Source organism: Pleurodeles waltl, chromosome 5 (assembly GCF_031143425.1).
Source record: "Pleurodeles waltl isolate 20211129_DDA chromosome 5, aPleWal1.hap1.20221129, whole genome shotgun sequence".
Taxonomy (NCBI): Eukaryota; Metazoa; Chordata; class Amphibia; order Caudata; family Salamandridae; genus Pleurodeles; species Pleurodeles waltl.
This window is the reverse complement of record NC_090444.1, coordinates 1,535,109,209-1,535,132,149: the sequence shown is the minus strand read 5'-3', so window position 1 is coordinate 1,535,132,149 and position 22,941 is coordinate 1,535,109,209. Positions and strand designations below refer to the sequence as shown.

The following is a 22,941-nucleotide window of genomic DNA, read 5'->3' as shown; positions in this document are numbered from 1 at the left end:
TTGTTAGTTAGACTGGAGTAATGGAGGGGTGGAGGAGGAAATAAATCCAGAGGTGTTAATTGGGAGTATATCCTTCATTTACTCAACCCAAAGGCTTGGGATGAGTAAAGGGGGGTGGAGGGGGAAGAAAATGTGGAAGGGTTAGGGAGAGCATAGTAGCAGGGTGAGATGAATGCAGGAGAATGTAGTAGGGTTGTGTGGGAGGTCACAGAGGTAGAGTGAGGTTTGGTGAGTTAGATGTGGAGGGAAGAGCTTAGGCAGAGATATTTAGGAGATGAAAGTGGTAGAAGGGATTTGGGATGAGTCAGAGTGAGAATGGAGGATAGTTTGATAGAGACATGACATAAGAGTGATGAGTAGATAAGTGTGATAAGATGAGAGCAGGGATTCATAGATATCTAGTATAACAACCCAAAAAACCAGGAGCCATGCAATGATCCACGAACATGCCAAGCACAGAAACAACATATACACATACACATACACATATATATACATATACACACATATATATATATATATATATATATATATATATATATATATATGTGTGTATATGTATATATATGTGTATGTGTATGTGTATATGTGTATATATATATATATATATATATATATATATATACATATACATATATATATATATATACACACACACACACACACACATATGCACATACAATACATAATTAGAATCATGGGTAAAAAAAATACTTTAGTCAGACAGGTTTAAAGAGTGTGTGTGTATTTTATTTTTATGACATAGTAGTAATACATATTTTCCAAAGAAACTATAAATAAATAGAAATATACATATAATCTGAAAAAAATATTTATCCACATAGGCATATGCAGTTCATAGTTGTTTGAAAAAGGTGGTTATGAAGGAAAGAGCCAACTCTTGAGTAGTTTTCTGAAGACCAGAAAGTTATCTGTGGCTCTTATAGTTGGGGGTAATGAATTCCATAGTTTGGCTGCTTGGACGGAGAAGGATGTACCACCTATACTCTTTTTCTTGTATGGTGGTGTTCTAAGGCGGGGTGCCAGTCTTGAGCAGAGGGTTCTTTGTTGGATGTATTTGGTCATTTTCTTTCTGATAAAAAGCGGTCCTGTTCCATGTATAGCTTTGTGGGTGATACAAAGCAGCTTGAAAGTGCATCTTCTGGCAACGGGTAACCAGTGTAGTGCTCTCAAGGCAGGGGAGATGTGTGCTTGCGGCTTTATATGTAGTAGTAGCCTGGATGCGGAATTCTTGATTCGTGATGGGTCATGGGGGAAACGTCTCCAACAACCTTGTGTGCCTTTGGCAATGTGATTGTTACTAGTGCGTCTTTGTGGAGATGTCCTCATGCTTCTGCGCATCAACAACGCAGCACCTGAATCGGAGGTAAACGCAGTGGGGTCGTTTTGGAAAACTGTCCATCATCCTGGTAAAAGGTGGGAATTCCTTTGCCTACTACGAGGGTGGACGGGGCGTGGCTCACCGGGCAGAGCTTACATCAATTCACCTCCAGGAAGGATTCTAAAATCTTTTTCTGCTATGGGAACTCTGAGCGCGCAGACTTGCTTTATCTTTGCCAAGCCCAAGAGTTAGGATGGCTTGTCCTTTCCAGAAGCTGAGATTCAACTGGGGCACCTGCTACGTTTATATTTGTAAGTGCTTTCTGTTGAGGTTTAGTTTCTGTAAAATGAGCATCATGGCCTACCAAACCGGAGTATTTTCTACCAGTAAGTCAGTAAGCGTTACCTAGCATGTTTTATATACACCGTTTATATTGTACACTAAAGCTACGTGATGGACCACAGTGAAAACGTCTCCCGCAACCTTGTGTGCCTTTGGCAATGTTATTGTTATTAGTGCGTCTTTGTGGAGATGTCCTCGTGCTTCTGCGCATCAACAACGCACCACCTGAATCGGAGGTAAACGCAGTGGGGTCGTTTCGGAAAGCTGTCCATCATCCTGGTAAAAGGCGGGAATTCCTTTGCCTACTTCGAGGGTGGACGGGGCGTGGCTCAGCGGGCGGAGCTTACAGGTGACTTATAAAGGGAGAACCTTCTACTCTGTGTCTCCAGGTGAGGAAGATAGAAACCGCGCGTCACAGTCAGATACAGATTACGCTCCAGTACATCATCAATTCACCGCCAGGAAGGATTCTAGATCTTTTTCTGCTATGGAATCTCTGAGCGCACAGCCTTGCTTTATCTTTGCCAAGCCCAAGAGTTAGGGTGGCTTGTCCTTTCCAGAAGCTGAGCTTCAACTGGGGCACCTGCTACGTTTATATTAAATGACTTCCTCTTTACCGTATAGAACTTTTTCTATTCAATAAACACCCCTTGCAGAGAATAGGGCAATCCAAATCACATAATAATTACATAATTCATAAAAAATTTGCTCAAGTTAATTATCACTTCTGTTAAAGTTTTTTGGTATGTCTTCACAAGTTTTTTAATCAAAGGAAATATGTGCTAAGATGCAGACACAGCATTTGTTTTTCACAGTTCAAATTAGCAAACATTCTCAATATTCCTTCACAGATTTAACTCAATATTATACTAATTATTTATCATAAAAAGGGAAAATGGACAATAGCCGTTATTCTGCTACCTTCAATAGTTGCAATCCTGGTAAAGTAACAATTTTGCCAAAGTACCAAATATTTATCCGTATCTAAATCATCAACTAATTTCATGAAGACAAGCAAATTCATAACCACCTGATTCATGCAATGTCTTATATAGGCAAAGAGAGTTAATAAGATCACATGAAAGACAACATAACTATAAGTAATATAGAACAAACTATATAGAAAAAAGAAGAGAAAAGAGGAAGATAATGAGTGAGAGGATAGCATTTTTTCACAGTTTGGGTTCCCAAATGTTCAAACATCGAGGGTAACAGGGATGTCATATCAAACTCCATGATTTGTTCATAAATGAACATAAAATTCTGCATCTGTGTTAAGACCCCAAGGTATTTCTGTTTCAATTATCATGATCCACCTAGATTCTGCTCTAGGGTCAATTCTCGATCTCCTCCTCTTATATTGGTCTTCACATGATGCATACCATATAAACGAACATCCTTATATTCTCCAGCATGATATTCCCAAATATGTTTAACAATAACATAGGTATTGCTCTTAGATGTTGCAATAAGTGTAATTTCAGTGTGTTTACAGTACTCCTTATGTATATTTTGCCCTATCCACATTCTAGGGAACAGATGACAAATGGAGTTTCACATGATATCCATTCTGTGATTCTCATTATGGACCCATCCAGGCATTTGAGCTCTACTGTATTCTTGCCATTCTGGCAGGCCTTGCATTTGGTACATTTGAAAAAACTCTCCATCTAAAGCCAGTTTCTTGCCCCACTTCTTTGTGAGGGTAAGTAGCTTTTGACTAACAAGTCATTTAGAGATGGTGTTTTTCTGTAGGTAATTCTTGGATGTTCCATTATCCACTCATTTAGCTCCTTATCTTTCCTCATAATCCTCAAATTCTTTCTGAGGGTTGTTTTAATTTCTTTATCTGAACGGTTATAGTCCATAATATATCTAATGGTGTGATCCTGATAATTTTTTCTTCCTCTTGTATTTTCAGGGACTAATAAGTCCTACCTGTTCTTTTCCTTAGCTCTTTTCCTGGCATTTTCCAGCACGGATACCAGGTACCCCCTTTTGATAAATCTCTTAAACATCTCTTCACCCTGTATTTTAAAGTCACTCAATTCCGAGCAATTTCTTCTAGCTCTTAAGAATTCTCCCTAAGGCACACTCCACTTGAGTGCTTTAGGATATGAACTGTGATAAATCTCTAAAACATCTCTTCACCCTGTATTTTAAAGTCACTCAATTCCGAGCAATTTCTTCTAGCTCTTAAGAATTCTCCCTAAGGCACACTCCACTTGAGTGCTTTAGGATATGAACTGTTGGCAAATAAAATACTATTACAGCTGGTAGGTTTGCTGTATAATTTTGTACAAATCTTCTTGCATTCAATATAAACATTTATATCCAAGAAAGTTGTTTTATCCTTGCTTGTCTCAAATGTAAATTGTAGTCAGAGTGGATTGTGTTTTAGTGAATTTAGAAATATCTCCAATTCATTCTGCTCGCCTTCCCAGATTAAGAAAAGATCATCAACGAAGCAAACCCATAATATGAGCTTGTTAAGGATCTAAGCATTTTATTCTGTCCATATACATTCCGCTTCCCAGTGGCCCATCATGAGGTTGGCATAGGTTGGAGCAAAAGATATTCCCATGACTGTTCCTTTCTTTTGAATATAATATTCACCATCAAAGATAAAGATATTATTGGTGAGACAACATTTCTAACAAAATCTGTGTAAGCTCCAATTAATTCATTGATGTGCTATGCAGGAAATATGCACAGGCTTTTAGACCATCCTAAATCCTGTATTGAGATACATAGTGACACAACATCCACTGTTGTGTATATATTTGTGTTAGAAATTGGGACTCTGGTTGGCAGTCAGTTTGCACTCTATCCAAGCAGGGACCCTCACTCTAGTCCGGGTAAGGGAGTTACACTCCTCAGACAACCTCTGCTCACCCCCTTGGTAGCTTGGCACAAGCAATCAGGCTTATCTCAGAGGCAATGTGGAAAGAATTGGTACAAACACACGCAGAAATACAGTGAAAACACTACAAAATGGACACAGCACTGGTTTTGAAAAATAGCCAATATTTATCTAAAAAACATGACCAAAACAACAAATATTTAACATACACAAATAAAGTTAAGAATTTTAAATCAAAAAGAGTCTTATTCCAAAGAAAACAATGGATGCGCTGATGTTACACAAAGTACTTGGTTTGCGTCAATAATAAAGCCACGCGGGCGCGCATGTGTCAGAAAAGTCAGCGATGAGTTGATTCCTTACAAGTGAAGCCATGAGTTGTTTCTTCTCTGGTCGGGTAGGCAATACATCATTTTTCTCTCACACAAGAGAGCAATGCGTCGATTTCCAGATGGGCACCTCAGATTTGGGCAGATTCACGTTGATTTTGACACCCAGCAATGATGCGTGCGAAATCTGGCCTGTGATGCGGAACTGCGCTGCATAGGGATGGTATTGATTTCAGGAGCCGCAAGCGGGTGTTGCATCGTTTCTCCAGCTGTGATGCAGGTGATGCATCGTTTTCCCAGCCGAGATGCAGGTGGTGACCGCGTCAATTTCTCAGCCGGGATGCAGGTGCTGCGTCCTTTTTACAGCTGCATTGCAGGTGGCATGTTGAATTTTTCAACACACGGTTCATGTGCGTGTATTTCAGTTTTAGTTTCACCAGCTTTACCTTTCAAGGGCCCAGGGGCTAGAGTAGGCACCACTTGGCCGGGTAGGAGTCCCAGCAGAGAGTCCAGGTGCTGGCAGAGGAAGTCTCTGATGGCCCTGAGACATCAAAACAGGAGGCAAGCTCAGTCCAAGCCCTTGGAGACACTTCAAGAGTAGGAATATACCACAAAGTCCACTATTTGTCCTCTCTCAGGTAGAAGCAGCAACTGCAGGCCAACCCAGCAAAGCACAGTCACAGGCAAAGGGGCAGTACTCCTCCTCTAGTTCTTCTCCTTGGCAGAGGTTCCTCTTGATTCCAGAGGTAATCCAGAAATCTGGGGTTTTGGGTCCACTACTTATACCCCTTTCTGCCTTTGAAGTTGGCAAGCTTCAAAGGAAAGTCTCAGTTGTTGACAAGATCATGCCTTGCCCAGGCCTGGCTCCAGACACACACCAGGGGGTTGGAGACTGCATTGTGTGAGGGCAGGCATAGCCCTTTCAGGTATAAGTGTCAGCTCCTCCCTTCCCACTCTATCCCAGGAGACTGATCACAATATGCAGGCTACACCCCAGACCCTTTGCGGCACTGTCTAGTGGAGATTCACAAACAGTCCAATCATCAGTCTGACTCAGAAATGGAATACACAAGGAGGCAGAGGCACAGAATGGTTAAGCAAGAAAATGCCCACTTTCCAAAAGTGGCATTTGTTAACTGACAATCTAAAAAACTACTTTACCAAAAGATGTATTTTTAAATTGTGAGTTCAGAGATCCCAAACTCCAGATCTCTATCCGCTTCCAAAGAGAGACTACACTTAAAAGATATTTAAATGCAGCCCACATGTTAACCTATAAGAGAGATAGGCCCTGCAACTGTGAAAACCAAATTTGGCAGTATTTCACTGTCAGGACATATAAAACACATCACTACATGTTCTTCCTTTAACATACACTGCACCCTGCCCATGGGGCTACCTAGGGCCTACTTTAGGGGTGCCTCACGTGTATAAAAAGGGAAGGGTTGGGCCTGGCAGGTCGAATTGGCAGTTTAAAACTGCACCCACAGACACTGCAGTGGCAGTTTTGAGCCATATTTACAGGGCTACTCATGTGGCTGGCACAATCAGTGCTGCAGGCGCACTTGTAGCATGTGATTTACAGACCCTTGGAAGCTCTAATGCACCTTCATAGGGACTTACTAGTAAATCAAACATGCCAATCATGAGAAAGCCAATGACACATACAGTTTACACAAAGAGCACTTGCACTTTAGCACTGGTCAGCAGTGGTAAAGTGCCCAGAGTACCAAAACCAACAAAAACAAAGTCCAGCACACAGTCAAAACATAGGAAGCAGAGGTAAAACAAGACAGAGGAGACCACGCCAAGGATGCCAGGACTAACACATGCCCCCCGAGCTGAAAGATGGGAGAACTACCCAACCTCATCGGAGTTCTCATTACTAAGGTGGAAGAATCTGGATAGACCATCAGCATTGACGTAACCTCCTACTAATGAAGGCTACAGGCTGGTCTAGGCCCTCTTCATTTAGCTGTGCAGGTACTGCTCCCACACCATGCTCTGAAGCATCCATCTGCACATCTAATTCCTTGGAGAACTCAGGTGCCTTTATCACGGGTGCCGTGCACATTGCTGCCTCCAGGGCATCAAAAGCGGTCTGGGAAGCCTCAGTACAGATCACCTTTTGGGGTTGTTTCTTAGAAGTCAGCTCAGTCAAGGAGGCAACAATAGTGCCATAGCCCTTGACATACCTCCTGTAGTATCCTGTGAGACCTAGAAATGCTCTCACCTCTGTCTGGGTCTTGAGAGGCTCCCAAGCCAGAATGCAATCAATGTTTGATTGCAGTGGTGCCCCCTGGCCCCTCCCCACCTGGTGTCTCAGGTAAACCACAGATCCCTGCCCTATTTGGAACTTACAGCCTTAATAGTGAGGCCTGCCTTTGGCAGAGCTTTCAATACTTCACAGAGGTGCTGCAGGTTTTCCTCCGAGCTGGGGCTGAACACTGCAGTGTCATCCAGGTAGGCTGTACTGAAACCCTCCAACCCAGCCAAACCCTGGTTGACAAACCCCTGAAAGATGGCAGGGGCATTTTTCATCCCAAAGGGCATAACCCAGAATGGGTAGTACCCATCTCCTTTGCCCCATCAGTTAGGGAAATCTGCCAGTACCCAGATGTTATTTCAAACATGCTGAGAAACCTGGCAGCTCCCAACCGATCAACGAGATCATCAATTCTGGGGATGGGTTTCACGTCAGTCTTCGTGATGGCATTTGGTCCACAGTAGTCCACACAGAACCTGAGTTCTGGAATGCACCGGGGGCAGCAGCTTTTGGGACCAAGATTACTGGGCTGGTCCAAGGACTGCTGGAGAACTAAATAACCCCTAACACTCACATCTTGGAAACCTCAACATTGATGTTAGCCCTGACCTTGTGAGTCACTCTGTAAAACTTGTATTTTACAGGTGGACTGTCCCCAGTGTCCATATCATGTGTACACAGAAGAGTGACCCCTGGGGTCAAGGAAAACAAGGAGGCAAACTGCTCCAACAAATTGAGACAGTCCACCTGTTGCTCTGGGGTCAGGGATGGGGAGAGGGTCACACCCTCCACAGACCCATCTTTCACCTGTGCTGACAGGAGGTCAGGAAGAGGCTCACTCTCCTCCTCCACCCCATCCTCTGTAGCCAAGAGCATTGTTAACTCAGACCTCTCAAAGTGAGGTTTGTGGCTGTTCACTTGCAGGACCCTTAAAGGGTTCACAGGAGCCCACATGTTCACCAGATAGGTGACATAACTCTTGCACGCCACCACCTGAAAAGGCCTAGTTCACTTATCCTGTAGAGCCCGAGGCTCCACTGGGCCATGACCCACACTTTCTGGCCAGGCTGAAACTCAATCAGAGTGGCAATCTGGTCATACTAGCATTTTATGTCTTCTTGGCTTGCTTCCAGGTTTGCCTGGTCGAGTTTCCTGAAGTGGGCTGTCTGGCTCCTAAAAGCAAACATGTAACTGACTACATCCTGGTGGGGGAGGCTTACTAGAGGCTTTCTCCAAGCCTTCCCTAACCAGACCCAAAGGTCCCCTCACAAGGTGGCCATACAGTAACTAAAAAGAGCTAAATTCAAGACCCATTTGTGGTACTTCCCTGTAGGCGAACAGAAGGCATGACAAGAGGACGTCCCACTTACACATGAAGCATTGTGACAGGTCAATAATCATGCCCTTCAAGGTGTGGTTGAATCTCTCAACCAGACCGTTTTCTTGGGGATGGTAAGGAGTGGTGAACTTGTAGGTTACCCCACACTCCTTCCATAGAGACTTTATATATGTAGATATGAAGTTGGTACCCCATCAGATACCACCTCCTTTGGGAACCGGATGCAAAGTAATAACCCCCATCAAACCACGGCCTACCACAGGGCAGTGATTGATCTTAAAGTAATGGCTTCTGGGTACCTGATGGCATGGTCCACCAAGACCAGGATAAACCTGTTGCCCATGGCTTTCTTGGGATCCAGAGACCCCACAATGTCAATACCAACCCGCTCAAGGGGGATGCTGACTATAGGAAAAGGTTGGAGGGGAGCCTTATATTTCCTCCCACTCTTGCCTGACAAGTTTGGCAAGACCTACACTGCGCATCAGAGTGCCTGCGCATTTGGGACCAGTAAAAGTGGGTGTCTTGTCCTGCCCCAAATATACAGCTAAAGGCAAATTATGAGCTAGACCCAATAGGAAGGCTCTGAAGCTCTGTGGAACCACCAGCACACGGGCTGACCCAGGCTCAGCAACCTTAGGCACACTATATAGGAGGCCGTCCTCCCAGTAGATCAAGTGTGGTACAGACTCCTTGCCTGATGCCTGATCTGCAGCCTGCTGCCGCAAACCCTCTAGATTACGGCATACCTTCTGTGCCTCACAGAATGCTTCCCTGGTGGGTCCCCCTTCCTGCTGCCACTGAGTCAGCTCAGGAACCTCTCCCAGTCCACCATTTGTTCCCCTGTAGGCTCTGGGGCATCCCCCTCAGGTTCAGCCTCCTCCTGGACTGTGGGAATTTCAGGGGCGAGTTTCCCATGCTCCTTGCCCTTCCTCCTTCTGGCAGGCACATCGGCCACTCTTTCAGGCTACAGGGCCTCCTGGTTACTGTGACGGGCTTCCATCGACCGGGTGGACACACACACCTACCCAAGCAAACACAACATCTCCAAGTGAGACCTGTGTTCCGGCTCCTTCCAAGGGGAATCCTCCAGGTCATTGCCAAGTAGACAATCTACAGGCATGGTTGGACTCACAGCTACTCTCAGGGCACCTGAGACCACCCCCCATTCAAAAGGAACCCGTGACTCTCTGCACAGGCGCTCTGAGTTCTCTACCACAACTACTTGGTGAAGTACATGGGGATCTACCTGCTATTCAGACACCAGGTGACTTCTCACAATAGTCACACTGGCTCCTGTGTCTCTCAGAGCCTCCACCCTCTGTACATTGATGGACACCCACTGCCTGCACGTTTTAGTGTTTTCAGGCACAAGGGTTCTCTGGACCATCTCACTGCCCCCTAGTGAGATAAGAGTCATCTCAGCTGGCTTCCACCCACCTGGAACCAACTCCTCCCCAAGTGCTACGCTGGCCAAACCCTGTGACTGAGCACCAGTGGGTGCCGGTGTCCACTTTGGACATTTGGCATCTCTCCCACACATGACCCACCTGGTCACATGCATAACACTTGCGGGGACCCACCTCTGATGGTTTCCCTTTACAAAACCATGGCTTCTTTTCAACTGGGGGCTGGGGATCCCTACCCTGGGAACTAGGTTGGGGCCCTTTAGCGAACTGCCCTTGATGTCAGGCACAAGAGTTCTCAGGACCATCTCACTGTCCCCTAGTGAGGCAAGGGTCATCTCAGCTGGCTTCCACCCACCTTGAACCAACTCCTCCCCAAGGGCTACACTGGCCAAACCCTGTGACTGAGCCCCAGTGGGTGCCCGGGTCCACTTTGGACATTTGACCCACCTGGTCACATGCATAACACTTGCGGGGACCGCCCTCTGCAGGTTTCCCTTTACAAAACCATGGCTTCTTTTCAACTGGGGGCTGGGGATCCTTACCCTGGGAACTAGATTGGGGACATTTAGCGAACTGCCCAGGATTACCCTTACTCCCCCACTTCTTTTGGGAGGGACCCTTCCCACCCTTGCCGTGGTCTCCCCCCTACCTCTTTTGGACCCTGGTGCTCTCCCAATGGTCCACTTCCTGCACAAGCTTCCTGAGGGTCAGTCAGCTTGCTGTCAATCAGGTGCTGGCACAGCTCTGGAAAACAGACTGTAAAAGTGTTCCCCAGCAATTAAGTTGTAAAGCCTCTCATAAGTTGTTATCTTACTGCCCTTCACCCAACCATCCAGTGATCTGCAGAAATAGTCAACATATTCTTACCATGTTTGGGATTCCTTCTTCTTGCAGGACCTAAACTTGTACTTATACTGCTCAGGCGTGAGACCACACCTTGTTTTAGAAATGGGGTCTCTAGTTGGCAGTCGGTTTTCACCCTGTCCAAGTAGGGACCCTCACTCTAGTCAGGATAAGGGAGATACCTGCTCAGATAACCCCTGCTCACCACCTTAGTAGCTTGGCACGAGCAGTCAGGCTTATCTCAGAAGCAATGTGTAAAGCATGTGCACATAACACACAGTAACAAATGAAAACACTACATAAGGACACCACACAAGTTTTAGAAAAATAGTCAATATTTATCGATATAAAACAAGACCAAATATGATAAAAATCCACCATACAGTAGTAAATATATGAATTCTGCAATATTTACTCAAAAATACAGTTCCTTGAAGTCGATAGCTCCACCTGGGGCGATCGCGGCATCATGATCAACACAACCAACAGTTCAGGCCGGCCGCAGCGTCTCGGACCAGCTATGGTGTCGGGGAGACCCACAAACAGTACCTTTGGAATTGCAGGGCATCGTGATCCTCGCGGTGAGCTCTGGAGAGCAGCGTCGCTGGCGTCGCTGGCATCACTGGCATTGCGGTGTTGGTTACTGAGTCGGGCGGGAGTCATCAGGCCCTTGAAGTCACACGCATTGCACATCGAACTCCGAGCTGATTAAGTCAGGAGGACTGGCATGGATGGTGTTGAGCTGCAGTGCAAAGCGGGACGATGCAACGTGCTGTGCCCACAGGTCACAGTGCAGGCAGTGGCTCGGTGACGGTGTCCAGTGTCGTCGATGAGACCAGGGCTGCGGTGTGAAGCGGTGCGGTGTGACGTGCAGTCTCACCAGGTTACGGTGCAGGCAGTGTTGTCGTCATTGCTGAAGCACTGTCATTGGTTAGCCCAAGCCATGCATTGAGGGTCAGGACGGTGCTTTGTGGCCCTCATGAGCGGTGTCCACAGGCCATGGTGCAGGCAGCGGCCCCGGTGTCAGCAAGAGCGTCGTTGTCGAGGATGCCCAGGATGCGGTTTGAGCAAGGCGATGCCGGAGTGGGGGGCCCACAGGTCGTGGTGGGAGCAGCAGCTCAGTGAAGTTGTCCGATGACTGCGTTGGTGAGGCCAGGGTTGCAGTGCGAAGTGGGGCAGTGCAGCTTCATGAGACATCGGCAGATCACGGTGCAGGCCAGCGGCATCATTGGCAGCATTGCAATGGTTTCTCCTCTTGAACCGCACAAAATACACAGTTCCAGTGCTGCAGGTCAAAGAAAATGAAGTCTTTGGTGTTCCTGAGACTTCCAACAGGAGGCAAGCTCTACTTCAATCCCTTGGAGAACTTTCTCAAGCAGGATACACAGCAAAGTTCACCCTTTGCTCTCTTTTCAGGCAGATGCAGCAACTGCAGGCCAACCCAGCAAAACAAAACAACAAAGGGCCAGTACTCCTCATCCAGCTCTTCAGCTCTTCTCCTTTGCAGAGGTTCCTCTTGATTACAGAAAGATTTTAAAAGTCTGGTATTTTGGGTCCAATATTTATACCCCTTTCTGCCTTTGAAGTTGGCAAACTTCAAAGCAAAGTCACATGTTTGCAAGATCCTTTCTTGTCCAGGCCAGCCCCAGACACACATCAGGGGGTTGGAGACTGCAATGTGTGAGGGCAGGCGCAGTCCTTTCAGGTATAAGTGACCACTCCTCCCTCCACTCTAGCTCATATGGCTCATTAGGATATGCAGGCTACACCTCAGCTCCCTTTGTGTCAATGTCTAGAGGAGTTTCACAAACAGCCCAACTGTCAGTCTGACCCAGACAGGGAATCCACAAACAGGCAGAGTCACAGAATGGTTAAAGCAAAAAAAAAAAAGTCAACTTTCTAAAAGTGCAAAAAGAACAGATGATGGACGGAATGCGGAACAATGCAATCATTCACCCCTAGTCACAAAGATCTGGGTTTAATCCATTGTTTTTTTGCTCACCAGGTGAAATCTCTTTGCGCCCCTGCACCCCGTCGAGAAGTTGACAGGTGCCTCAGAGGTTCCTCTTACAGAAGTGTCACAGTTGAATAAGAAATAAATGCTAAATACTTTTTCCGTTCTAGAGATACATAGGAATTCTTATGACCCAGAGCAGACTGTGAGATCTTCCATTTATGTACAATGCATATCATAGACATCATGCTGTTCAAGTAAGTAAGCAAGTAACAGACATTTATAAAGTGCGACGTTCACCTAACAGGTATCTTGGCACTATAGAATCATACCAGTTCCATCTACTATAAATCGCTTGTTCTGCTAAATAATTTCCACCTACTCTACTAAATCTACTTGCGGTTCTACTGTTTATTCAGAAAGAGCCAGGTCTTCAGAACCTTCCTAAAAACGGAGAGATTTGCACTGGCCCTGAGGGGAGCGGGAGTACATTTCATAATTGGGCTGCCTTTACCTGGAATGATCTTCCCCCGCCCTCACTCTCCTGAATTTCGTGACACAGACTAGTTTGGCTGAAGCCGAGTGTATATTCCTCTGAGGTCTATAGTGTCTATAATGCCTTTGCAATGCGAGTGGGCTTGTTGTGCTTAGTGCTTCATAGACTACAACCATAGATTTAAACACTATCGTTTCTTTGGCTGGTAGCCCGAGTAATTCTTTCAAGGTAGCAGAAGAGGAATCATACCTAGATTTGTCCAGTGACATTTTCGCAGCTATTGCTTGAACTAAGTGCGTTTTTTTTATTGGTTATTCAGGAGCTCCCAGCAGAAGTGCAACTACAGTAGTCAATTATTCTCAGGGCAGTACTCTGGACTACTAACTTTCTAGCTGGCTGGGGCAACAGCAGGACCATTTTTCAGGGGTTCTGACGCAGGGCAAAGCAAGTGGCTGCCGTTTTATTAACATGTGCTTCCATAGGAAGGTTGTCGTCAAGGTAAACTCCTAAATTCAGAACAACCTGAGCTGGTTTAAGGTAATCCGACCAAAGCCATGTCCAGAAATCCTTTGAGAGACGGTACAGCTCTTTAGATGAGGTACAACAGAGAAATGCAGTTTTTTTCTCCATTTAATTTCAAGGAGTTCCTATTCAACCAATGTGATGATTGAGGCAGACAGACATACCTGGCTTTTTATGACATATTTTTGCACTCTGATGCAGTTAGTGTTATTGTTTCTAAAGGGAAAGCTAGAACTACAAATACCAGAATGCACAGTGATTCGCGTGAGTTGTAAACCCGCGACAAGCTTAGACCCAGAAGAGGGATATTTTCAGTCAGAAAAACACAAGATCCAAAAGTCGCACAGTTGACATGAGGAGACCGACTGACCAAAGAGAATGAAAGAAATGTAAAAAGTATGCATACAATTCTTACTCTGCTTCGTTAGGAGCAGTAAATTACTTGTTTATTCGAACATAATTTTAGAAAAAAACGTATTAACCCAGGTCACTTCAATAAAAAAAAATCAACAGATGACGACACTCCGAGTTTGCTGGCTGCTTTCTCAGGGAACATTCTCGTAATTGGCCCAAGTGTGCTGAAGAGACGTTTCCAGTGAAGGGCGAGATCTCATCCTCCCTTTCAGCCCTCCAGGACCCATACTCAAAGAAGAAGGGCGGGAAGCTGGAAAGAGCTGCCCTGCCTCCCGGTGAAACTGGAGCTGCTGCTGACACTGTGCAGCACAGCTGTGCACACCGCACCGCTGCCCGGGCTGCTGCGGACTCACGTGGCCCCGCAGGAATGTGGGGCACGCACATAATGAGTGAGTGTGGGAAGGAGGGGACAAAAGCTTTACTGCCAAAAACTCTGCTGCAGCCTTCCATGCCAATGACGCACCCACCCCCCTCAGATTGACGGAGATTTTCTCCAATAGGAGTGCGCCATTTCCATTTCGCGTCCAATCGACAGCAGTTCAACCACCAGCGTTTGTTACTTTGAAGGGAGAACAACAGTATCTAACAGGGTAGAGGAGAAAAAAGAATCTGTCCGGACTGGAGCAAAAGGAGTTGAAGAAGAGGCACGGATCCAGGGAAGATGGTGAGTGGTGGCTGGTGTGGGGACCCCTTAGCGTGGGCAGTGTTGCATCGGTGCTGGCAGGTTTGGAGCATCTGTTCTGCAGATTGCTGCAGCCTCAATGACCTCTCTGCAGAGTGAGCTAAAACACAACCAGCCAAGAGAGATGGGAGCGTATCAAAAACGCCCAAACCTCCCATTTAAGAAGGAAGACGGCGAGACTCGCTCCTTTTCTTTTTAAGCTATTTGATTGACGTTTCTCAACTTTTGTCTTGATTTCTCGGTGCCAACATTCAGACGAAAGACAATAGCTTATTAAGAAGATCGTTTTTGTTTCGTATCGCAATCGGGGTTCTTCTCTGTTAGATTCCCAGAGCTGGCCATGCACCTTGCCCTTATTCGTGGACATTTGCACAAGTTTTGCACTGTATATTTTTGCACCAATCGGACCCTCGACGTGAGAAGTTCGTTTTTATTTGTTCAGTGTGTATTTACATTAAACTTTCCGCGCCGTGGAGAAGGTACAGAGGGTCGTACACAGTCTGTAAATAGCGACCTCAGTATCTTGACATAGCCCGGGACAATGTGTGTTCTGTTTTCCACGTAATCACGAACTTTAGCAGTATTTAGCCAAACTGCTATTAATTTTGTAAAAGCAGCTCGGTGTCTCCGATTGAAACAGGCTGCTGGACACTGGAGTTGTCTGACAAAATGACAAAACTGGTGGTGGCGTCAGCATATTCCTGTTTTTGCAACATGTCTTGGGGATGTGCTGGCGAGCACCAGTCCGCTTCATCAGCGGTCTATCTCGGAGCACATCTGGACGTGGGATCCCCAGTTGCACACATGCTCTTTAAAGGCGTGCGCTACACGTTCTGGAAGCTGCACTCCACCCCGAACGAAAGGCAGGATGCTACAGTTGCTTGGGTTGTACGGGGCACCCTGTTTGGTCGCAGTGGTTCGTTTCACACTATTTTGGCGAGGCTGCATTTACTCCAGGAGCGTGAAATTATTCAGCCTCTGGGTGCGATTTGTGTGTGTGTGTGGGGGGGGGGGGGAGGGGGGGGGGAGGGGGGGGTTGTGTGGTTGTGACTGTGTGTGGTTATATAATATACTGTTACCCGTTGTTTGCATTTAAATTAGTTCACCCTACAGTAGCGCTTTTTTCCTTGTGATTTCTTTCTCCAGATTTTAATAGTAAAGCATGTGAATGGGATTTGTAAAGTTCAGTAGGACATATATGCTATTTTGTAATACTGTTATCACCTTGTTTGTTAACGTATCCCTACGATTACGTTGTTTAGGCCTTTTGCATTTGCTCTGTTGGGTGTATTTTTTTACCTGACTGGTATGGCACAATCAGGGCTTATGCAAACCATATGTCTCTGTTGTGAGGCAGCAGCGCTTGTATCTAGTGGGCTTTATTTCCTTAGCAATTGCTCTTCAAAGAACGCATAGTTGATTTAGCATCATCTGCATGCATCTAGCACTGCTTAAGAAAATCATAGTGCCTATAATTAAAAGTGCCACAAGGTGAGACGAACGGGACACGTACATGGCGAATCCTCTATTAATCGTAATTTGTTAAGGACATTTATAATGAATGGGGCAGTGTGGAGGGAGAATATAGAGAAATAACTTTAAGAGTACATACAGAGAACAGGAGCAAACTTTCCGGAATCCATGAGCACACCATGTAGGTCAGTCACAGAGACAAGGCGCCTGAAAGCAGAAAGATCAGTCCATAATTCTTACTTGGGAGTGACGAGAGGAGAATGGTCCTCAGAAACACTTTAGGGGCTGATCGACAAAGGAATTTAGGAGCACTGAAGTACTCCTACAGGCATACTATTGCTTGTACTCATAAATTAATTAGTGAATTGTCTCCAAAATATTCAACTCCCTAGAGGAACTTTACTTCACTGTTCGAAACGAAGTCTCTAGTTGGCAGAGGTATGCACCCTGTCCAAGTAGGTACCGCAGTCATAGTCAGTGTTAGTCAGATACACAACCTAAATAAACCTGCGCTAACCCTCTGGTGGCTTGGCACAGAGCATTCAGGCTTAACTTAAGAGGCAATGTGTAAAGTATTTGTACAAAACACACACACGCACACACACAGTAACACAGTTAAAATGCCACACCAGTTTTAAAAAATAGAGAATATGTTTCTGAGTAAAACAAGACCAAAACAACAAAACATTAATAAATAGATGTTGAAATAGGCATTTTAAAGATTACATGTGAAAACAGTGCTTAGATTATCACTAGTGATCAAAAGGTTACTTGTGGTTGTGAGGGACCAGTGAAAATCCAAAGTTCATACCTACCACAATGGAGGGCAAGCTGGCGACAGGACCAGGAGAGGTCCTGCTAACAGATTACCTTGGATAGAGCTTTGGTCGAAGGCGAGAATCCACTCCGTTGCTATCGAGCCGCACAAAGGAGGGACCCGCATTTTCGTTGATCTCCTTGAAGTCAATGCAGTGTGTTGTCATCAAGCTGTGCAGAGCGTCATTGTTGAGCTGCACAGGCTGTGGATCTGATGTTGTTGAGCAGTCTGTGCGTCAATGTCAAAGGGTGATGTGGTGAAAGTTTACACATGTGAGGTGATACATCAGTTTTTGCAGGAGTCAGCTGCAGATCCGATTTCTGGGGCCTAGTACTGGAGGGAGGCACCTCAGGCAAGGGTAGGACTCCCAGATAGCAGAGTCCAGCAGCACCCAGAGAGTTGCTGACAGTCTTTGATGTCCTGGAGACTGCAGACAAGCAGGGGGCAAGATAGCAACCCCTTGTAGTCACTCTGGGTTTAGCAAGATGGCTCCAGTCCTTGTACTCAGCAGGTCACAGATCCGCAGGCAGCAGGGCAACTCGGCAAAGCAGAGAAGCAGTTAGTTGAAGGACTCAGTGCAGGCAAAGTGGCAATCCTTACAGCAGAGCAGGATTTTACTCCAGCAGAGTTCTTCCCAAGTCCAGAAGTGGAATGATTTGCTAGGGTTAGAGCCCCAGTACTTATGCCAAAATGTGCCTTTAAAGTTGGGGTGACTTCAAAGCAACTCCTTGAAGTGCACAGGTCCCCCTTTGACCCCAGTCCTGGCTCCAGACTATCAGTAGGGGATGATCAGCCCTTTGTGTGGGTACAGGCAGTTCCATATTGAAGTGTAAGTGTGAGCTCCCCTCCACTCTTCCTGCTCAGGATGGCCCATCAGAATGCAGATGAGTACTTTGTCACACCCACCCTTCCTGTGGTGTAGCTGTCTGGAGGGAATACACAAAGTGTAGCTGTCACCTAGCCAATACGTGTATTAGAGACAGGCTATAAGGCACACAAAGCAGTATGAGCAGAGAAATGCCCACTTTCTAAAGTGGCATTTCTAACATAGGATGTTAAATCTGACTTTACCATTGAAGAGGATTTATCATTACCATTCCAATGAAATGAAATATGAGGCAGCTACTAAGTACTGATCAGGAATTACAGCTTAAAAGTATTTAAGGAATTTCCAATGCTGGCCTATTAGAGGAGTAGGCCTCACAATAGTGAAAAACAACTTTGCGGGGTTTTCACTACCAGAACATGTAAAACTTAAAAGTACATGCCCTTTTATTTACATAGCACCCTACCTTACGGGCTACCTAGAGCCTACATTAGGAGTGACTTGTATGTAATAAAAGGGAGTTTAAGGCTTGGCAAGAGGTTTTAAATGCCAAGTCGAAGTGGCAGTGAAACTTCACACACAGGCTCTGCAGTGGCAGGCTCGAGATATGTTTTACAGGGCTACTTAAGTGGGTGGCACAAGCAGTGCTACAGGCCCACAAGTAGCATTTAATTTACAGGCCCTGTGTATATGGTATACCACTTTAAACGGGACGTATATGTAAATTAAATGTGCCATTCGTGGATACACCAATGTTACATGTTTAGGGGAGAAGCACGTGCACTTTAGCACTGGTCATCAGCGGTAAATTACTCAGAGTCCTAAGGCCTACAAGAACAAATTCAGCAAAAAGTGGAGAGTAAAAGGCAAAACATTTTGGGATGACCCTGCAGAAAGGTCCATTTCCAGTATTCACATACTCATAAATGCTTTTGTCAGTTGGCCCTTTATTTACATTTTTAGCACATCCAATAGCTTCTTTTAATACTCAGTATCACTCCATGCCCTCACTGATAGTCTGGGTTTGATCAAATAAGCCATGCAAGAGCATGATTTTAATGAAAAAAAGAGTTTTCAGAATGTCATCAGAGAGGTGTATCTTCAACTCTTGCCTAAGTTAGATCAGTGTATGGGCAGCCCAGTTGGTTAGGAGGATGTTGCTTCAGATTCTCACTGCATAGACTGAAACGGACTGCTGCCTTTTTTTTTCACACTTCTTCGTCTGCAGTCTTTGAGTGGCTTGCCTGCAGATGTGCTGAGAACCACCAGAGATGATTAACTTGTCTGTAGGATGAGCAGCAGTGCTGGTTCGGATGGCCATGTAATTAATAAAGCTGGTTTTGTAGAAGGTGCGAGCTGGCAAGGGGTGCCAATTAAGTTTAATCAGGAAGAAGGATGATTATATATTTTCAGGTCTTGGATGAGTGTGCTGCATGTGTAGGATTCTCCTAATAGTGCCAGTGTGGAGTCTGGGAGACCATGAAGCAGGGTGTTACTACCATCTAGATGTGGGAATATGAGGGCTTGAATAAGAGTTCTGAAATCACTTTCTTAAAAAAATTGTTGGACTTTCTTTGGAAGAGAGAGCTGGTTCCAGAAAGCTGGTATGAGACCACCTTTGTTTTATGGCAAGGTGTTCCTTGAGGGTGAGGTTGGTGTCCAGTGAGAATCCAAGTGACTCGGCATTTGGTGAAAGTTCAGGTTTGAAACTGTCAAGGTTCATGTCACTGAACCAGATTTGTATTGTTTCCTGTTCTTGGCAAACAGCACCAATTCTGTTTCGTTTGGGTTGAAATTGATTTAAATACTGAACATCTCAGTCTGGATGGTATGCCAGCAGTGCTTTGGGCATTGGATGTATGAAGCAGAGACAACTTTCAAGTACAGTTGTGGATCACAAGCATATTGGTGAATCATGATGCTGATATCACTGAACAGAGCACTGAGCTGCTCCATTTAGGGGTTAGAGACAACAGGGGGCAGTGGAACTCTGGAGAACTCTGTAGGTAAAAGGGATCTTTTGGGACCTGGATGTACCCATATGAACAAAGCGGTGTTAGTTGGAAAGGTAGGAGGAGAAATAGCGACTGACATTGCCAGTGAATCCCATTCTAGATTCCAAGGTGCTTATGAGGGTAGGATGGTCAACTGTGTCGAAGGCGGCTGAGAGGTTCCGCAGTATCAGGAGGCATGGGTGGTCATCTTCATCTGTGGTCAGGTGGGAATAATCTATGATGTGTAAGGTAGATCTCTCTGTGCTGCAGCATGATAGAAGACAAATCGTTAAATACAAGCCCCCATCTCTCAAGGTTGTTCACCTTGCTCAATGACCAATGTTTCTGCAGCAAAAAGACTGTCATATATCAAAAACCATTCTGCAAATCTCTCTTTGGCTGTATGCTGCTATTCATTTTACATACCTGAATGTTTTCTATAGCATGGACAAATATTTAAAGTCATTAAGTACTTTCCCTAGGGCGATGGAGATATAGTATTGTACCTTCTGGCATATTTGACTGAATATGGAGCAGCAGAGAATATTTAAAAGATTAAGCTACTGAAATTCAACAATATCTATAGGATGGATGTAGAACTCAGACATGATGGTACTAGGCAAATAGCTTTTGAGGTGTCTTTGAAGCTATGCTCCTAGGATGTGAACAATATCCCTCCACACATAAGACTTAAGCATTCACTTGTGCAGTTAAGAAAGATACTGAAAGCCCATCTCTTTAAGGAGCACTTCACGCACTGCCATTAAGGAACTTCCTTTTCCATATCTCGGCCATGTTTTTCTGGAGACATTACCATCTAAAGGGAGTTAGGTACCTGTCTGAGTCCCACTGTCAGATTTAGACACAACCAGCTTAATAGGAGCACTGAAACCCAAAACACATTAATGGCACTACCACATCTCTTTACTCACCACAGTTTCAAACAATATAAAAGCCTTTTCAAAAGTTCCAAGCTCCATATTGGTTAATACACCCCACTAGGCTATATGGTACCACAAGTAAGATACCTTTACTCAGATAATTTATTGGAGCTGGATGTACCCATATGAACAAAGCGGTGTTAGTTGGAAAGGTAGGAGGAGAAATAGCGACTGACATTGCCAGTGAATCCCATTCTAGATTCCAAGGTGCTTATGAAGGTAGGATGGTCAACTGTGTCGAAGGCGGCTGAGAGGTTCTGCAATATCAGGAGGCATGGGTGGTCATCTTCATCTGTGGTCAGGTGGGAATAATCTATGATGTGTAAGATAGTTCTCTCTGTGCTGCAGCATGATAGAAGACAAATCTTTAAATACAAGCCCCCACCTCTCAAGGTTGTTCACCTTGCTCAATGACCAATGTTTCTGCAGCTCAAAGACTGTCATATATCAAAAACCATTCTGCAAATCTCTCTTTGGCTGTATGCTGCTATTCATTTTACATACCTGAATGTTTTCTATAGCATAGACAAATATTTAAAGTCATTAAGTACTTTCAATAGGGTGATGGAGATATAGTATTGTACCTTCTGGCATATTTCACTGAATATGGAGCAGAAGAGAATATTTAAAAGATTAAGCTACTGAAATTCAACAATATCTATAGGATGGATGTAGAATTCAGACATGATGGTACTAGGCAAATAGCTTTTGAGGTGTCTTTGAAGCTATGCTCCCAGGATGTGAACATTATCCCTCCACACATAAGACTTAAGCATTCACTTGTGCAGTTAAGAAAGATGCTGAAAGCCCATCTCTTTAAGGAGCACTTCACGCGCTGCCATTAAGGAACTTCCTTTTTCATATCTGGGGCATGTTTTTCTTGAGACATTACCATCTAAAGGGAGGTAGGTACCTGTCTGAGTCCCACTGTCAGATTCAGACACAACCAGCTTAATAGGAGCACTGAAACCCAAAACACATTACTGGCACTACCACATCTCTTTAATCACCACAGTGTTCAAACTATATAAAAACCTCTCCAAAAGTTCCAAGCTCCATATTGGTTAATACACACCATTAGGCTATATGGTACCACAAGTAAGATACCTTTACTCAGATAATTTATTGGAGCTGCTGAGAATGTCTGACTAAATTTACTTGTATTAGTTTTAGCTGGGCAATGTGGTTACAGCACTACTATTTTGGGTTTTAGCTGCATTTCACTCCACCGTTCTTTTATTGAATGGCCCCCCAATTAAATACTAGGCACACAGTGCTTGCTTGCATCAGAGTGCATCCTGATTGGATATGTGTGTCACAGACTAGGATCATGCACCCGATTACATATACTTCACTATCCAGAATAGACTTGATCTTGGAAATGATGTCTGAGGTGTTGAGCATGGAACAGTTAAAGATGGAGTCGATGATTAAAGTCTGAGATAGACTTGCTAATTCATATAGTGCAAATTGGTTCATTGGTTTATGGACAAGAAAAGGTGCTCCCCGGGCTTGTAATTTCTTTTTTTACATGCATGGGGCTGCACCTATTGCAGTATGCTGTGTCAAAATGCATAATGCTTTTCTAGGATATAGCAAATTTGTTCAAACTGAACTAACAACCTTTGGCACATCTATAATGCACAAAGGGACAACATTGCAGGTAAACATACATGTGCAGAGTTTAAATGCACACATTGTTTCTCACCGGCACGTTGGGCACCAATGAACAACACCGTGGCTGAGACCCTCTTTGGTGACTGCAGGCATTTAATTCCTTCACCTAAAATAATGTAAGCAGCGAGTCACTCTTAGAACAAATACAAATAGAAGGTAAATTGCCTTATTCCTCAGAGCTACTCTTATGGTGTCTCCTCTGAATACACGAAATAGTGAAGATGGCCCTGTGGGCTAAAGTAGAGATTGAGTGGGGGGTGATGGAGATCTTCAGGACTTTTCTGACCTTCGATATGCATATGAGCTATAACTAGGGTAGTGTTTGACTTATCCCTCACAGACAAGGGCAGCAAAATTGACCTGGGGAATTGAATTGCTGAAACTAACTAGCCATTAGGCACTTCACTTGGTG

At 44.9% G+C, this 22,941-nt stretch overlaps 1 protein-coding gene across 3 annotated transcripts in view; it reads left to right on the top strand.

The window, feature by feature from the left end:
• Positions 1 to 14,274: 14,274 nt before the first annotated feature.
• Positions 14,275 to 22,941, top strand: part of ARHGEF10 (Rho guanine nucleotide exchange factor 10) — a 949,815-nt gene continuing 941,148 nt past the window's right edge. Inside the window, exon 1 of one of the 3 annotated variants that reach the window (XM_069235817.1) lies at positions 14,275 to 14,783. The gene's annotated coding sequence lies outside the window, so the exon portion shown is untranslated. The remainder of the gene's footprint in view (positions 14,784 to 22,941) is intronic. The other 2 variants (XM_069235818.1, XM_069235819.1) reach the window with 2 other exon arrangements.